Raw genomic sequence first — 7,178 nt, 5'->3', positions numbered from 1 at the left:
CTGAAACTGATGCTGATGAGGAGATGATGAAGCTGTGTGCTCTTATGGTGAAAGGAATCACGAAGATTGCATACAGGAAGTTCAGGAAGGGAAAGAAGTTTTCCAGAAAAGGCATAAGTTCTGATAAGAAGAATTTCAGAAGATCTGAAGGAAGAGGAGGAAAGTCTGACAGAGGAGATTACGCTAATGTTAAATGTTATAATTGTGGTGAGAAAGGCCACATATCTCCTGATTGCAAGAAGACCAAGAGTGAAAAAGGCAAAGCTCTTGTCACAAAGCAGAAAAGCTGGACAGACACCTCAGACTCTGAAAGTGAGGAGAACTATGCATTGATGGCAAATGCTGATAAATCATGTTCTGAGAGCAGTTCTGAAGCTGCTGAAACAAAGGTACCTTAGACTACTTATGCTTTTCATACTGATGATATTAATGAGTTGAGAAGATATCTTAAAACCATGTTTGTTAGTTATAGAGATCAAACTTTAACATGTGAAAGATTAACTTCTGAAAATCTTGCTTTTAGGAAAAGAAATGATTTTTTAGAAAAAGAGTTAGTCATGTTCCATCAAACTCAGCAGGATAGAGATGATGCTTTTTATGTTAGGGATGAAGTGCTAAAAATGAATGAATCTCTAAAAACTGAGTTAGAAAAGGAGAGAGAGATTATCAGAACTTGGACTAACTCTGGCAAAACAACTCAAAATTTGCTAAGCAGTGGAAACTGGAAAGAGGGCTTAGGTTATGGAGAAAATAAAAATGAAAAAGCAACTGTAGAAATTAAGCCTGTTGATAAGCAAAAGCTGAAGTTAAAACCTGTTAAGTTTGTAACTGAAAAATCTGAAAATGAGAAATCAGAAGTTAAAAAGGAATTAGCTTCTGACAAACTAAAACAGGAAAAGACAGCTGAAGTTAACATAGGCTTAATGACAAAGAAGCAGCTTAAGCATAAGCTGAAAGATGTTAAGAATGCAAACAAGGTAAAATCACCTAGGAAAAACAGGAATGGAAAGGAAGGTGTGAATAAAAGCAATAACTATAAATCTGTTCCTGATGCTCCTAGGAAAGCGTGTCATAACTGTGGAAGTTCTAACCATCTGGCTTCTTTTTGCAGGAAGAATAAGAATATTAACTCCTTATCTTCAAAATCAGGAGTTAAGAGTCAGTCTGTTAGATACAAGCCACAAAATCCTTGTTTTCATTATGGTAGTTTATGGCATTCCATTTATACTTGTAAGGAATATCATAGTTTGTACTATGATTATTATGAAATAAAACCTTCTTTAAAGAAAGTTTCTGTTGTTCCTTCTAGTGTAAGTTCTGATTCAAAGTCTGGTAGTATAAGTTCTGATGAGAAAACTGTTAACATAAAATCTGATGCTAAATCCGCTGCAAATGTTAACAAACCTAAAAAGGCCAAAGGATCCAAGCAAGTCTGGGTCCTTAAAACTAATAATTAGTGGTCTTTTTGATTGCAGGGCAACAGGAAAAATATTTTAGTTCTGGACAGTGGATGTTCAGGACATATGACTGGAAATAAGGCCCTGCTATCAGACTTTGTGGAGAAAGCTGGCCCAAGTGTTTCTTATGGAGATGGCAACATTGGAAAAACTTTGGGATATGGCAATATCAATCTTGGGAATGTCATCATTAAAGATGTAGCTCTGGTCTCAGGACTTAAACACAACTTACTGAGTATAAGTTAAATCTGTGACAGAGGTTATCATGTTGATTTCTTTGCAGAACATTGTGAAATAGTTAGTAAATCTAAAGAAAAAATTGTTCTGAAGGGATTCAGGCGTGGTAACATTTATGAAGCTAAGCTTTTAACAAGTTCTGATGGTTCTGCAATCTGTTTAGTGAGTAGAGCCTCAACTGAAGAAAGCTAGAATTGGCACAAGAAACTCTCTCATTTAAACTTCAACAAGATAAATGAACTGATCAAGAAAGATCTTGTGAGAGGACTGCCAAAATCAGTGTTTGTTCCTGATGGTCTTTGTGACTCATGTTAGAAGGCTAAACAAAGAAAATCTTCGTTCAAGAGCAAGACTGAATCATCAATTCTTGAGCCTTATTATCTGCTTCATGTTGATCTATTTGGTCCAGTGAATGTCATGTCTATTGCAAAGAAGAAATAGGCGTTGGTCATAGTAGATGAGTTCACCAGATACACATGGGTGTATTTCTTGCACACAAAAAGTGAAACTGCATCTATCCTGATTGATCATGTCAAACATCTGGATAAATTGATCAAAGATTCTGTGAAAATTTTGAGGAGTGATAATGGCACTGAATTCAAGAATCTGATAATGGAAGAGTTCTGCAAAAATCATGGAATAAAGCAGGAATTTTCTGCTCCTGGAACTCCACAGCAAAATGGAGTTGTTGAAAGGAAGAATAGAACTCTCATTGAAGCTGCACGAACAATGCTTGAAGAAGCAAAGCTTCCAACCTATTTCTGGGTTGAAGCTGTGCAGACTGCTTGTTTTACTCAAAATGCAACACTCATTAACAAGCATGGAAAAACACCATATGAGATGGTGAAGAACAAGAAGCCAAATCTCAAATACTTTCATGTATTTGGATGTAAGTGTTTTGTTCTCAAGACTCATCCTGAACAGCTATCCAAGTTTGATCTAAAAGCTGATGAGGGAATCTTTGTTGGATATCCACTTTCTACAAAAGCCTTCAGAGTCTATAATTTGAAAACAAAAGTGGTCATGGAATCTATCAATGTCTCTTTTGATGACAAGAAGATCACCGGACTTGAAGATTGCATTGATCATGATCAGCTGAGATTTGAAAATGAAGATTCATATTCTGATACCTCAAGTCCTGACAGTCTAAGTCCTGATACTGTAAATTCTGATGGATTAAACTCTGATGTTATTGAAACTGTGGTGACTACGTCAAAGGAAGATGCACCAATGCAGGGGGAGCATACTCAAGATATTATCACATCTCAAGAAGCATCAGAACATACATCTGGCTCTTCAAATTCTGATTCGTCAAGTTCTGATAAGCCAAGTACTGATAGTACTGAAAATCTAAATACTGAAGGATCCAACTCAGAGAGCATAGTTTCAGGGGGAGCATCAGAAAATGAAACCGAAGACAGCATGAATCATGGGGGAGCATCCAGTTCTAGAGAAAATCTTCCATCTGCAAGGAAGTGGACAAAACCACATACACCTGATTTGATAATTGGAAATCCTGAGGCAGGTGTCAGAACTAGAACAGGTACTTCGAATGAATGTCTTTACAATTGTTTTCTCTCTCAGTCTGAGCCAAAGAAAGTGGAAGAAGCTCTTCAAGATGCTGATTGGGTGCAAGCAATACAGGAAGAGTTGAATGAATTTGAAAGAAACAAAGTCTGGACCTTAGTGCCAAGACCTAAGAATAGATCGGTTGTTGGTACAAAGTGGGTATTCAGAAACAAAACTGACAGTGATGGCATAATTGTAAGGAACAAGGCAAGGCTGGTTGCAAAAGGATATTCTCAACATGAGGGAATTGACTATGATGAAACATTTGCGCCAGTTGCTAGGTTAGAAGCCATAAGGATATTCATGGCTTATGCTGCTCACAAAAAGTTTACTGTCTTTCAAATGGATGTGAAAAGTGCTTTTCTCAATGGAGAATTGGAAGAGGAAGTATATGTTGAACAACCTCCAGGCTTTGTAGATTCCAAACATCCAGATTATGTCTACAGGTTTGATAAAGCACTTTATGGACTTAAGCAAGCTCCTAGAGCATGGTATGAGACTTTAGCTCAGTTTCTTCTGGAAAGTGGATTCAACAGAGGAACTATTGACAAAACACTGTTCTATCTCAACCATGGCAAGGACTTACTTTTGATCCAGATTTATGTTGATGATATTATTTTTGGGTCTCCAAATGACAAACTTTGTAAAAAGTTTGCCAAACTAATGCAGTCAAGATATCAGATGAGTATGATGGGAGAACTCAGTTATTTTCTGGGCCTTCAAGTCAAACAGAGTGAAGAAGGAACTTTTATTTGTCAATCTAAGTACACCAGAAACTTGCTGAAGAAATTTGGAATGCAAGACTGTTCAAGTGCATCCACTCCCATGGCCACTGCAACAAAACTGGATAAGGATACTGGTAATTCAGTAGATATTACTGATTACAGAGGTATGATTGGCTCACTTCTCTATCTAACTGCTAGTAGACCAGATATCATGTTTGCTACCTGTCCTTGTGCAAGATTTCAAGCAGATCCAAGAGAACCTAACTTAACAGTTGTAAAAAGAATCTTTAAGTATCTTAAAGGAACAGCTGATCTAGGATTATGGTATCCTAGAGAATCAGATTTTAAATTAATAGGTTACTCAGATGCAGATTTTGCAGGTTACAAAATTGACAGGAAAAGCACAAGTGGTAGCTGCCAGTTTCTTGGAGGCAGGTTGGTTTCTTGGTATAGCAAGAAACAAAAGTCAATTTCCACATCAACTGCAGAAGCAGAGTATATTGCTGCAGGAAGCTGCTGTGCACAGATTCTCTGGATGAAGAATCAGTTACTGGATTATGGGTTAACATATTTCAAAATCCCTATTTACTGTGATAATCAAAGTGCTATTGCTATGACAGGTAATCCAGTTCAACACTCTATGACAAAGCACATCAGCATCAGGTACCATTTCATCAGGGAACATGTGGATGAAGGTACAGTGGAATTGCATTTTGTTCCCACAGATCAACAAGTAGCAGATATCTTCACAAAACCACTGTGTGAAGCTACCTTTTCAAAATTGGTAAATGAACTTGGAATGATTTCAGGTCCTTTCTCTAAATCTGCTTAAACTTGTTCTATGTTATCATACTTTATGATCAGTATTTACAGAATTAATCTCTTTGTATATTCTGTGCATTAATTGATAAATGTCTTTAAGTACTGACTGTTGTCTGATATATGTTTCTAAACTCTGATAAGTGATATGTCTATTTCAGTAACTATTCAATCCTATGAGGATAATTGTGCTAGATACTGACCTACTAGTCTTCAATAAATAAATGATCCCATGAAAGAAGTAATTATTTCTGTGGAAATCTTATGACACAAGCAAATTCTGATACTTGAGCTTAGTTTAGTTTACTTTATTCATCTTATTACTAAGTCCCAAATTAGAATAATGCTACTCATCTGTCTAAGTTCTGATTCTAGTAAAACTGCTGAATGTACTAAGTGCTGATAAACCTCACTTATCAAAAGAAGAAGAACAAGAATCAAAGAATAATATCAGGTACTCCTTTGAGATCAAGAGTAAAAATGTGAATGGGATGACCCAAGTGCATAGCTGGTATTAAGTAAATATGCATTAGAAAAGCAAAATATTTTTCTTGGTGACTGTTCACACTCTATGATTACTGGAGAAATACTCTGATAATAGCATAAATTCTGATAAGCAGTCGTGACTCACTTACACTGAGAAGCCACTGTAAAAGAGAATTTTAAAGATGCATAAAATTAGCACAAAAACAGTTGAGGTGGACTCATGCATGAACTCATTTATCAGTAGGTTTCAGGATAATGACAGCTCTTTAGCAAAATTTTAATTATGACTTATTTCTAAGATGTACTGAAGTAGATCAGACTTTACTCTTTGTCTGTTATTTAGCTTAATGCACACACTAATCACTCCATCTGAATGATGAAAATTTCTGTGGTGGTCTATGTTATTTTAGATAAACAGTCATTGTGTCATTTTTGCACAAATTCTGAGGACAAGTTCTAGTTACACGTTCTGATGATTAAGTTCTGACGTTCATAACTAAGAACTTGTATGAGTATTTACTAAGATGAGCATTCCTTTTTCGAGTTAAGAAATTATGTTCTGATGACTGTTAAGTTTTGGTATAGGTCTAAGTTTTGATTTCTCAGTCTAATCCTTTACTTGGCTTATCTTTGAATGAAATTTAATAACAGTCTCAGTTTGTACTCGAAATGTTGAAGTGGAAGATTAATAGTCTATGGTTAAAACATAATGGCACTCGTCCTTGAACAGTTCACTCTTGTTACATGTGCACATTCCTTTTCCAATGACTATTATTCTTTTTCAAAGTCTAGGGAGACGAGGTAGAATTAATTCTACCTGTCAGCATTAAATATCTTTGCGTCTCTTGGCATTCTCTTGCCTATATACACAGCCACTTCACATTAGTCTTCTCATCACACTTGTATCACAAATTCAGTCTTGTTTTTCATTTACTATCACAAATGGCTGAATTTGGCTGGTTCTACAATTACGGTGATGAGACTGTGCATGTCTTTTTGAATGGAATTCCAACTCCCTACCCTATCACCAACATCCCTCACAATCTCTGGATTCAATTTCCAGAGGTTATCAAACGTGATCTGGTGGCCGTTCGAAGAGACCTTCACCTTCGTCGTATCCGTCAGCAAGAGCGAACCATTCGACTCGCTCTCTTGTTTGTCGAAGATAGGAAGAGGAAGATGACTTAATCTCATCTTCTTCCTGTTCTTCTTCATCCTCAGCATTGTCAGGCTTCTTAGCTAGGACTAAAGCGGTTGACGTTAGGATTAGAAGCTTAGGGAAAATCTTGTATTGATGTAATTTCTATTTCATATATGTATTGACTTGATATATTAATGAAAACTGTTTTTACTTCAAGATTTTGTCTCTGAGTTATTTTATCTTGTGTTATTAAATCCTGCTTGATATTCTGATGACCATTTAAATTTTGTCTTTATTTAAGTTCTGATTCTTTGTCAGCACTTATTCATCGAAATTATCTCGGTCATTTTTAACATGATTCATTTTCAGAATATTAATGTTGCAGTGAAAAATAATTCAATCAGTGCTAACGGTTTAAATTTTGAATTACTTTGAAATTCTGAGGATCATATTCCCTCTTCAGAACCTGTGGTAAATGAAGCTGAGAAGGCAACTTCTCAGAAGGATTCTACAATTGGGGGTTCTAGGCTTCTCAAGAGGCTTAGACGTATGACGGTTCCTGAAACTCCCAAGGAATCCAAATCAACAAGGAAGTACAAGAAACAGAGGGCACAAAGGCCAGTTTCAGATGATGAGGAGGAAGCAGCTAAGGAAGGGGATCAGGAATCTCTGATCTCACAAGACAAGGAATTTGCTCCAGTCACTTCTTCTCCATCAACTCCATCTCAGGAACCTGTATCTGCA

Source organism: Apium graveolens, chromosome 5, assembly GCF_009905375.1.
Source record: "Apium graveolens cultivar Ventura chromosome 5, ASM990537v1, whole genome shotgun sequence".
NCBI classification, from domain to species: domain Eukaryota; kingdom Viridiplantae; phylum Streptophyta; class Magnoliopsida; order Apiales; family Apiaceae; genus Apium; species Apium graveolens.
The sequence above is the reverse complement of the archived record's forward strand: the minus strand, read 5'-3'. Positions refer to the sequence as shown.